Here is a 12,508-nt window from a genome sequence, read left to right as displayed (position 1 = left end):
ATCAGTACTGCATGCTCTGGTGCATGTTGGTTTCCATTCAGTACTGCATGTTCTGGTGCATGCTATTTTCCAATCAGTACTGCATGTTCTGGTGCATGTTGGTTTCCATTCAGTACTGCATGCTCTGGTGCATGTTGGTTTCCATTCAGTACTGCATGTTCTGGTGCATGCTATTTTCCAATCAGTACTGCATGTTCTGGTGCATGTTGGTTTCCATTCAGTACTGCATGTTCTGGTGCATGCTATTTTCCAATCAGTACTGCATGCTCTGGTGCATGTTGGTTTCCATTCAGTACTGCATGTTCTGGTGCATGCTATTTTCCAATCAGTACTGCATGTTCTGGTGCATGTTGGTTTCCATTCAGTACTGCATGTTCTGGTAAATGCTATCTTCCATTCAGTGCTGCATGTTCTGGTGCATGTTGGTTTCCAGTCATTACTGCATGTTCTGGTGCATGCGTTCTTTCTATTCAGTACTCCATGTTCTGGTAAATGCTTTCTTCCATTCAGTACTGCATGTTCTGGTGCATGTAGGTTTCCATTCAGTACTGCATGCTCTGGTGCATGCTAATTTACATACAGTTCTGTATGTCCTGGTGCATGTTGGTTTCCATTCAGTTCTGCATGTTCTGGTGCATGTTGGTTTCCATTCAGTACTGCATGTTCTGATGCATGCTATTTTCTATTCAGTACTGCATGTTCTGGTGAATGCTACGTACCATTCAGTACTGCATATTCTGGTGCAGGTTGGTTTCCATTCAGTGCTGCATATTCTGGTGCATGTTGGTTTCCATTCAGTACTGCATGTTCTTAAGCATGCTATTTTCCATTCAGTACTGAAGATTCTGGTGCATGTTGGTTTCTATTCAGTTCTGCATGTTCTGGTAAATGCTATTTACCATTCAGTACTGCATATTCTGGTGAAGGTTGATTTCCATTCAGTGCTGCATGTTCTGGTGCATGTTGGTTTACATTCAGTACTGCATGTTCTGCTGCAGGTTGGTTTCCATTCAGTTCTGCATGTTCTGGTTCATGCTATATTTCATTCATTACTGCATGTTCTGGTGCATGTTGGTTTCCATTCAGTACTGCATGTTCTGGTAAATGCTATTTTTCATTCAGTACTGCATGTTCTGGTGCATATTGGTTTCCATTCAGTACTGCATGTTCTGGTGCATGTTGGTTTCCATTCAGTACTGCATGTTCTGGTAAATGCTATTTTCCATTCAGTACTGGTTTTTCTGGTGCATGATGGTTTCCATTCAGTACTGCATGCTCTGGTGCATGCTACTTTCCATACAGTTCTGTATGTTCTGGCGCATGTTCATTGCCATTTATTCCTGCATGTTCTGGTACATGCTAAATTCCATTCAGTTCTGCATGTTCTGGTTCATGCTATGCTTCATTCAATACTGCATGATCTGGTGCATATTGGTTTCCATTCAGTACTGCATGTTCTGGTGGATGCTATTTGCCATTCAGTACTGCATGTTCTGGTGGATGCTATTTTCCATTGAGTACTGCATATTCTGGTGCATGTTGGTTTCCATTAAAAACTGCATGTTCTGGTGCATGCTATTTTCCATTCACTACTGCATGTTCTGGTGCATGCCATTTTACATTCAGTACTGCAATTCCTGGTGCATGTTGGTTTCCATTCAGTACTGCATGTTCTGGTGCATGCTATTTTCCATTCAGTACTGCATGTTCTGGTGCATGTTGGTTTCAATTCAGTACTGCATGTTCTGGTGCATGATATTTTCCATTCATTACTGCATGTTTTGTGTACCAGCTCTTTTCCATTCAGTACTGCATGCTCTGGTGCATGTTGGTTTCCATTCAGTACTGCATGTTCTGGTGCATGCTATTTTCCAATCAGTACTGCATGTTCTGGTGCATGTTGGTTTCCATTCAGTACTGCATGTTCTGGTGCATGCTATTTTCCATTCAGTACTGCATGTTCTGGTGCAAACTATTTTCCATTCAGTACTGCATGTTCTGGTGCATGCTATTTTCCATTCAGTACTGCATGCTCTGGTGCATGTTGGTTTCCATTCAGTACTGCATGTTCTGGTGCATGCTATTTTCCAATCAGTACTGCATGTTCTGGTGCATGTTGGTTTCCATTCAGTACTGCATGTTCTGGTGCATGCTATTTTCCAATCAGTACTGCATGCTCTGGTGCATGTTGGTTTCCATTCAGTACTGCATGTTCTGGTGCATGCTATTTTCCAATCAGTACTGCATGTTCTGGTGCATGTTGGTTTCCATTCAGTACTGCATGTTCTGGTAAATGCTATCTTCCATTCAGTGCTGCATGTTATGTTGCATGTTGGTTTCCAGTCATTACTGCATGTTCTGGTGCATGCGTTCTTTCTATTCAGTACTCCATGTTGTGGTAAATGCTATCTTCCATTCAGTACTGCATGTTCTGGTGCATGTTGGTTTCCATTCAGTACTGCATGCTCTGGTGCATGCTACTTTACATACAGTTCTGTATGTCCTGGTGCATGTTGTTTTCCATTCAGTACTGCATGTTCTGGTGCATGTTGGGTTCCATTCAGTACTGCATGTTCTGGTGCACGCTATTTTCCAATCAGTACTGCATGTTCTGGTGCACGTTGGTTTCCATTCAGTACTGCATGCTCTGGTGCATGTTGGTTTCCATTCAGTACTGCATGTTCTGGTGCATGCTATTTTCCAATCAGTACTGCATGTTCTGGTGCATGTTGCTTTCCATTCAGTACTGCATGCTCTGGTGCATGTTGGTTTCCATTCAGTACTGCATGTTCTGGTGCATGTTGGTTTCCATTCAGTACTGCATGTTCTGGTGCATGCTATTTTCCAATCAGTACTGCATGTTCTGGTGCATATTGGTTTCCATTCAGTACTGCATGTTCTGGTGCATGCTATTTTCCAATCAGTACTGCATGTTCTGGTGCATGTTGGTTTCCATTCAGTACTGCATGTTCTGGTGCATGCTATTTTCCAATCAGTACTGCATGCTCTGGTGCATATTGGTTTCCATTCAGTACTGCATGTTCTGGTGCATGCTATTTTCCAATCAGTACTGCATGTTTTGGTGCATGTTGGTTTCCATTCAGTACTGCATGTTCTGGTAAATGCTATCTTCCATTCAGTGCTGCATGTTCTGTTGCATGTTGGTTTCCAGTCATTACTGCATGTTCTGGTGCATGCGTTCTTTGTATTCAGTACTCCATGTTCTGGTAAATGCTATCTTCCATTCAGTACTGCATATTCTGGTGAAGGTTGATTTCCATTCAGTACTGCATGTTCTGGTGCATGTTGGTTTCCATTCAGTACTGCATGTTCTGGTGCATGCTATTTACCATTCAGTACTGCATGTTCTGGTGCATGTTGGTTTCCATTCAGTGCTGCATATTCTGGTGCATGTTGGTTTCCATTCAGTACTGCATGTTCTGAAGCATGCTATTTTCCATTCAGTACTGAAGATTCTGGTGCATGTTGGTTTCTATTCAGTTCTGCATGTTCTGGTAAATGCTATTTACCATTCAGTACTGCATATTCTGGTGAAGGTTGATTTCCATTCAGTACTGCATGTTCTGCTGCAGGTTGGTATCCATTCAGTTCTGCATGTTCTGGTTCATGCTATATTTCATTCATTAATGCATGTTCTGGTGCATGTTGGTTTCCATTCAGTACTGCATGTTCTGGTAAATGCTATTTTCTATTCAGTACTGGTTTTTCTGGTGCATGATGGTTTCCATTCAGTACTGCATGCTCTGGTGCATGCTACTTTCCATACAGTTCTGTATGTTCTGGCGCATGTTCATTGCCATTTATTCCTGCATGTTCTGGTACATGCTAAATTCCATTCAGTTCTGCATGTTCTGGTTCATGCTATACTTCATTCAATACTGCATGATCTGGTGCATATTGGTTTCCATTCAGTACTGCATGTTCTGGTGGATGCTATTTGCCATTCAGTACTGCATGTTCTGGTGGATGCTATTTTCCATTGAGTACTGCATATTCTGGTGCATGTTGGTTTCCATTCAGTACTGCATGTTCTGGTGCATGCTATTTTCCATTCAGTACTGCATGTTCTGGTGCATGTTTGTTTCCATTCAGTACTGCATGTTCTGGTACATGCTGTTTTCCATTCAGTACTGCATGTTCTGGTGCATGCTATTTTCCATTCATTCCTGCATGTTCTGGGTACCTGCTAGGTTCCATTCAGTACTGCATGTTCTGGTGCATGTTGGTTTCCATTCAGTACTGCATGTTCTGGTAAATGCTATCTTCCATTCAGTGCTGCATGTTCTGGTGCATGTTGGTTTCCATTCAGTACTGCATGTTCTGGTAAATGCTATCTTCCATTCAGTGCTGCATGTTCTGGTGCATGTTGGTTTCCAGTCATTACTGCATGTTCTGGTGCATGCGTTCTTTCTATTCAGTACTCCATGTTGTGGTAAATGCTATCTTCCATTCAGTACTGCATGTTCTGGTGCATGTTGGTTTCCATTCAGTACTGCATGCTCTGGTGCATGCTACTTTACATACAGTTCTGTATGTCCTGGTGCATGTTGTTTTCCATTCAGTACTGCATGTTCTGGTGCATGTTGGGTTCCATTCAGTACTGCATGTTCTGGTGCATGCTATTTTCCAATCAGTACTGCATGTTCTGGTGCATGTTGGTTTCCATTCAGTACTGCATGCTCTGGTGCATGTTGGTTTCCATTCAGTACTGCATGTTCTGGTGCATGCTATTTTCCAATCAGTACTGCATGTTCTGGTGCATGTTGGTTTCCATTCAGTACTGCATGTTCTGGTGCATGCGATTTTCCAATCAGTACTGCATGCTCTGGTGCATGTTGGTTTCCATTCAGTACTGCATGTTCTGGTGCATGCTATTTTCCAATCAGTACTGCATGTTCTGGTGCATGTTGGTTTCCATTCAGTACTGCATGCTCTGGTGCATGTTGGTTTCCATTCAGTACTGCATGTTCTGGTGCATGCTATTTTCCAATCAGTACTGCATGTTCTGGTGCATGTTGGTTTCCATTCAGTACTGCATGTTCTGGTGCATGCTATTTTCCAATCAGTACTGCATGCTCTGGTGCATGTTGGTTTCCATTCAGTACTGCATGTTCTGGTGCATGCTATTTTCCAATCAGTACTGCATGTTCTGGTGCATGTTGGTTTCCATTCAGTACTGCATGTTCTGGTAAATGCTATCTTCCATTCAGTGCTGCATGTTCTGGTGTATGTTGGTTTCCAGTCATTACTGCATGTTCTGGTGCATGCGTTCTTTCTATTCAGTACTCCATGTTCTGGTAAATGCTTTCTTCCATTCAGTACTGCATGTTCTGGTGCATGTAGGTTTCCATTCAGTACTGCATGCTCTGGTGCATGCTAATTTACATACAGTTCTGTATGTCCTGGTGCATGTTGGTTTCCATTCAGTTCTGCATGTTCTGGTGCATGTTGGTTTCCATTCAGTACTGCATGTTCTGATGCATGCTATTTTCTATTCAGTACTGCATGTTCTGGTGAATGCTACGTACCATTCAGTACTGCATATTCTGGTGCAGGTTGGTTTCCATTCAGTGCTGCATATTCTGGTGCATGTTGGTTTCCATTCAGTACTGCATGTTCTTAAGCATGCTATTTTCCATTCAGTACTGAAGATTCTGGTGCATGTTGGTTTCTATTCAGTTCTGCATGTTCTGGTAAATGCTATTTACCATTCAGTACTGCATATTCTGGTGAAGGTTGATTTCCATTCAGTGCTGCATGTTCTGGTGCATGTTGGTTTACATTCAGTACTGCATGTTCTGCTGCAGGTTGGTTTCCATTCAGTTCTGCATGTTCTGGTTCATGCTATATTTCATTCATTACTGCATGTTCTGGTGCATGTTGGTTTCCATTCAGTACTGCATGTTCTGGTAAATGCTATTTTTCATTCAGTACTGCATGTTCTGGTGCATATTGGTTTCCATTCAGTACTGCATGTTCTGGTGCATGTTGGTTTCCATTCAGTACTGCATGTTCTGGTAAATGCTATTTTCCATTCAGTACTGGTTTTTCTGGTGCATGATGGTTTCCATTCAGTACTGCATGCTCTGGTGCATGCTACTTTCCATACAGTTCTGTATGTTCTGGCGCATGTTCATTGCCATTTATTCCTGCATGTTCTGGTACATGCTAAATTCCATTCAGTTCTGCATGTTCTGGTTCATGCTATGCTTCATTCAATACTGCATGATCTGGTGCATATTGGTTTCCATTCAGTACTGCATGTTCTGGTGGATGCTATTTGCCATTCAGTACTGCATGTTCTGGTGGATGCTATTTTCCATTGAGTACTGCATATTCTGGTGCATGTTGGTTTCCATTAAAAACTGCATGTTCTGGTGCATGCTATTTTCCATTCACTACTGCATGTTCTGGTGCATGCCATTTTACATTCAGTACTGCAATTCCTGGTGCATGTTGGTTTCCATTCAGTACTGCATGTTCTGGTGCATGCTATTTTCCATTCAGTACTGCATGTTCTGGTGCATGTTGGTTTCAATTCAGTACTGCATGTTCTGGTGCATGCTATTTTCCATTCATTACTGCATGTTTTGTGTACCAGCTCTTTTCCATTCAGTACTGCATGCTCTGGTGCATGTTGGTTTCCATTCAGTACTGCATGTTCTGGTGCATGCTATTTTCCAATCAGTACTGCATGTTCTGGTGCATGTTGGTTTCCATTCAGTACTGCATGTTCTGGTGCATGCTATTTTCCATTCAGTACTGCATGTTCTGGTGCAAACTATTTTCCATTCAGTACTGCATGTTCTGGTGCATGCTATTTTCCATTCAGTACTGCATGCTCTGGTGCATGTTGGTTTCCATTCAGTACTGCATGTTCTGGTGCATGCTATTTTCCAATCAGTACTGCATGTTCTGGTGCATGTTGGTTTCCATTCAGTACTGCATGTTCTGGTGCATGCTATTTTCCAATCAGTACTGCATGCTCTGGTGCATGTTGGTTTCCATTCAGTACTGCATGTTCTGGTGCATGCTATTTTCCAATCAGTACTGCATGTTCTGGTGCATGTTGGTTTCCATTCAGTACTGCATGTTCTGGTAAATGCTATCTTCCATTCAGTGCTGCATGTTATGTTGCATGTTGGTTTCCAGTCATTACTGCATGTTCTGGTGCATGCGTTCTTTCTATTCAGTACTCCATGTTGTGGTAAATGCTATCTTCCATTCAGTACTGCATGTTCTGGTGCATGTTGGTTTCCATTCAGTACTGCATGCTCTGGTGCATGCTACTTTACATACAGTTCTGTATGTCCTGGTGCATGTTGTTTTCCATTCAGTACTGCATGTTCTGGTGCATGTTGGGTTCCATTCAGTACTGCATGTTCTGGTGCACGCTATTTTCCAATCAGTACTGCATGTTCTGGTGCACGTTGGTTTCCATTCAGTACTGCATGCTCTGGTGCATGTTGGTTTCCATTCAGTACTGCATGTTCTGGTGCATGCTATTTTCCAATCAGTACTGCATGTTCTGGTGCATGTTGCTTTCCATTCAGTACTGCATGCTCTGGTGCATGTTGGTTTCCATTCAGTACTGCATGTTCTGGTGCATGTTGGTTTCCATTCAGTACTGCATGTTCTGGTGCATGCTATTTTCCAATCAGTACTGCATGTTCTGGTGCATATTGGTTTCCATTCAGTACTGCATGTTCTGGTGCATGCTATTTTCCAATCAGTACTGCATGTTCTGGTGCATGTTGGTTTCCATTCAGTACTGCATGTTCTGGTGCATGCTATTTTCCAATCAGTACTGCATGCTCTGGTGCATATTGGTTTCCATTCAGTACTGCATGTTCTGGTGCATGTTTGTTTCCATTCAGTACTGCATGTTCTGGTACATGCTGTTTTCCATTCAGTACTGCATGTTCTGGTGCATGCTATTTTCCATTCATTCCTGCATGTTCTGGGTACCTGCTAGGTTCCATTCAGTACTGCATGTTCTGGTGCATGTTGGTTTCCATTCAGTACTGCATGTTCTGGTAAATGCTATCTTCCATTCAGTGCTGCATGTTCTGGTGCATGTTGGTTTCCATTCAGTACTGCATGTTCTGGTAAATGCTATCTTCCATTCAGTGCTGCATGTTCTGGTGCATGTTGGTTTCCAGTCATTACTGCATGTTCTGGTGCATGCGTTCTTTCTATTCAGTACTCCATGTTGTGGTAAATGCTATCTTCCATTCAGTACTGCATGTTCTGGTGCATGTTGGTTTCCATTCAGTACTGCATGCTCTGGTGCATGCTACTTTACATACAGTTCTGTATGTCCTGGTGCATGTTGTTTTCCATTCAGTACTGCATGTTCTGGTGCATGTTGGGTTCCATTCAGTACTGCATGTTCTGGTGCATGCTATTTTCCAATCAGTACTGCATGTTCTGGTGCATGTTGGTTTCCATTCAGTACTGCATGCTCTGGTGCATGTTGGTTTCCATTCAGTACTGCATGTTCTGGTGCATGCTATTTTCCAATCAGTACTGCATGTTCTGGTGCATGTTGGTTTCCATTCAGTACTGCATGTTCTGGTGCATGCGATTTTCCAATCAGTACTGCATGCTCTGGTGCATGTTGGTTTCCATTCAGTACTGCATGTTCTGGTGCATGCTATTTTCCAATCAGTACTGCATGTTCTGGTGCATGTTGGTTTCCATTCAGTACTGCATGCTCTGGTGCATGTTGGTTTCCATTCAGTACTGCATGTTCTGGTGCATGCTATTTTCCAATCAGTACTGCATGTTCTGGTGCATGTTGGTTTCCATTCAGTACTGCATGTTCTGGTGCATGCTATTTTCCAATCAGTACTGCATGCTCTGGTGCATGTTGGTTTCCATTCAGTACTGCATGTTCTGGTGCATGCTATTTTCCAATCAGTACTGCATGTTCTGGTGCATGTTGGTTTCCATTCAGTACTGCATGTTCTGGTAAATGCTATCTTCCATTCAGTGCTGCATGTTCTGGTGCATGTTGGTTTCCAGTCATTACTGCATGTTCTGGTGCATGCGTTCTTTCTATTCAGTACTCCATGTTCTGGTAAATGCTTTCTTCCATTCAGTACTGCATGTTCTGGTGCATGTAGGTTTCCATTCAGTACTGCATGCTCTGGTGCATGCTAATTTACATACAGTTCTGTATGTCCTGGTGCATGTTGGTTTCCATTCAGTTCTGCATGTTCTGGTGCATGTTGGTTTCCATTCAGTACTGCATGTTCTGATGCATGCTATTTTCTATTCAGTACTGCATGTTCTGGTGAATGCTACGTACCATTCAGTACTGCATATTCTGGTGCAGGTTGGTTTCCATTCAGTGCTGCATATTCTGGTGCATGTTGGTTTCCATTCAGTACTGCATGTTCTTAAGCATGCTATTTTCCATTCAGTACTGAAGATTCTGGTGCATGTTGGTTTCTATTCAGTTCTGCATGTTCTGGTAAATGCTATTTACCATTCAGTACTGCATATTCTGGTGAAGGTTGATTTCCATTCAGTGCTGCATGTTCTGGTGCATGTTGGTTTACATTCAGTACTGCATGTTCTGCTGCAGGTTGGTTTCCATTCAGTTCTGCATGTTCTGGTTCATGCTATATTTCATTCATTACTGCATGTTCTGGTGCATGTTGGTTTCCATTCAGTACTGCATGTTCTGGTAAATGCTATTTTTCATTCAGTACTGCATGTTCTGGTGCATATTGGTTTCCATTCAGTACTGCATGTTCTGGTGCATGTTGGTTTCCATTCAGTACTGCATGTTCTGGTAAATGCTATTTTCCATTCAGTACTGGTTTTTCTGGTGCATGATGGTTTCCATTCAGTACTGCATGCTCTGGTGCATGCTACTTTCCATACAGTTCTGTATGTTCTGGCGCATGTTCATTGCCATTTATTCCTGCATGTTCTGGTACATGCTAAATTCCATTCAGTTCTGCATGTTCTGGTTCATGCTATGCTTCATTCAATACTGCATGATCTGGTGCATATTGGTTTCCATTCAGTACTGCATGTTCTGGTGGATGCTATTTGCCATTCAGTACTGCATGTTCTGGTGGATGCTATTTTCCATTGAGTACTGCATATTCTGGTGCATGTTGGTTTCCATTAAAAACTGCATGTTCTGGTGCATGCTATTTTCCATTCACTACTGCATGTTCTGGTGCATGCCATTTTACATTCAGTACTGCAATTCCTGGTGCATGTTGGTTTCCATTCAGTACTGCATGTTCTGGTGCATGCTATTTTCCATTCAGTACTGCATGTTCTGGTGCATGTTGGTTTCAATTCAGTACTGCATGTTCTGGTGCATGCTATTTTCCATTCATTACTGCATGTTTTGTGTACCAGCTCTTTTCCATTCAGTACTGCATGCTCTGGTGCATGTTGGTTTCCATTCAGTACTGCATGTTCTGGTGCATGCTATTTTCCAATCAGTACTGCATGTTCTGGTGCATGTTGGTTTCCATTCAGTACTGCATGTTCTGGTGCATGCTATTTTCCATTCAGTACTGCATGTTCTGGTGCAAACTATTTTCCATTCAGTACTGCATGTTCTGGTGCATGCTATTTTCCATTCAGTACTGCATGCTCTGGTGCATGTTGGTTTCCATTCAGTACTGCATGTTCTGGTGCATGCTATTTTCCAATCAGTACTGCATGTTCTGGTGCATGTTGGTTTCCATTCAGTACTGCATGTTCTGGTGCATGCTATTTTCCAATCAGTACTGCATGCTCTGGTGCATGTTGGTTTCCATTCAGTACTGCATGTTCTGGTGCATGCTATTTTCCAATCAGTACTGCATGTTCTGGTGCATGTTGGTTTCCATTCAGTACTGCATGTTCTGGTAAATGCTATCTTCCATTCAGTGCTGCATGTTATGTTGCATGTTGGTTTCCAGTCATTACTGCATGTTCTGGTGCATGCGTTCTTTCTATTCAGTACTCCATGTTGTGGTAAATGCTATCTTCCATTCAGTACTGCATGTTCTGGTGCATGTTGGTTTCCATTCAGTACTGCATGCTCTGGTGCATGCTACTTTACATACAGTTCTGTATGTCCTGGTGCATGTTGTTTTCCATTCAGTACTGCATGTTCTGGTGCATGTTGGGTTCCATTCAGTACTGCATGTTCTGGTGCATGCTATTTTCCAATCAGTACTGCATGTTCTGGTGCACGTTGGTTTCCATTCAGTACTGCATGCTCTGGTGCATGTTGGTTTCCATTCAGTACTGCATGTTCTGGTGCATGCTATTTTCCAATCAGTACTGCATGTTCTGGTGCATGTTGCTTTCCATTCAGTACTGCATGCTCTGGTGCATGTTGGTTTCCATTCAGTACTGCATGTTCTGGTGCATGTTGGTTTCCATTCAGTACTGCATGTTCTGGTGCATGCTATTTTCCAATCAGTACTGCATGTTCTGGTGCATATTGGTTTCCATTCAGTACTGCATGTTCTGGTGCATGCTATTTTCAAATCAGTACTGCATGTTCTGGTGCATGTTGGTTTCCATTCAGTACTGCATGTTCTGGTGCATGCTATTTTCCAATCAGTACTGCATGCTCTGGTGCATATTGGTTTCCATTCAGTACTGCATGTTCTGGTGCATGCTATTTTCCAATCAGTACTGCATGTTTTGGTGCATGTTGGTTTCCATTCAGTACTGCATGTTCTGGTAAATGCTATCTTCCATTCAGTGCTGCATGTTCTGTTGCATGTTGGTTTCCAGTCATTACTGCATGTTCTGGTGCATGCGTTCTTTGTATTCAGTACTCCATGTTCTGGTAAATGCTATCTTCCATTCAGTACTGCATATTCTGGTGAAGGTTGATTTCCATTCAGTACTGCATGTTCTGGTGCATGTTGGTTTCCATTCAGTACTGCATGTTCTGGTGCATGCTATTTACCATTCAGTACTGCATGTTCTGGTGCATGTTGGTTTCCATTCAGTGCTGCATATTCTGGTGCATGTTGGTTTCCATTCAGTACTGCATGTTCTGAAGCATGCTATTTTCCATTCAGTACTGAAGATTCTGGTGCATGTTGGTTTCTATTCAGTTCTGCATGTTCTGGTAAATGCTATTTACCATTCAGTACTGCATATTCTGGTGAAGGTTGATTTCCATTCAGTACTGCATGTTCTGCTGCAGGTTGGTTTCCATTCAGTTCTGCATGTTCTGGTTCATGCTATATTTCATTCATTAATGCATGTTCTGGTGCATGTTGGTTTCCATTCAGTACTGCATGTTCTGGTAAATGCTATTTTCTATTCAGTACTGGTTTTTCTGGTGCATGATGGTTTCCATTCAGTACTGCATGCTCTGGTGCATGCTACTTTCCATACAGTTCTGTATGTTCTGGCGCATGTTCATTGCCATTTATTCCTGCATGTTCTGGTACATGCTAAATTCCATTCAGTTCTGCATGTTCTGGTTCATGCTAAAATTCAT

The sequence above is a fragment of the Chiloscyllium punctatum genome, chromosome 23, assembly GCF_047496795.1.
Source record: "Chiloscyllium punctatum isolate Juve2018m chromosome 23, sChiPun1.3, whole genome shotgun sequence".
NCBI classification, from domain to species: domain Eukaryota; kingdom Metazoa; phylum Chordata; class Chondrichthyes; order Orectolobiformes; family Hemiscylliidae; genus Chiloscyllium; species Chiloscyllium punctatum.
Note: the sequence above shows the minus strand (reverse complement) of the source record.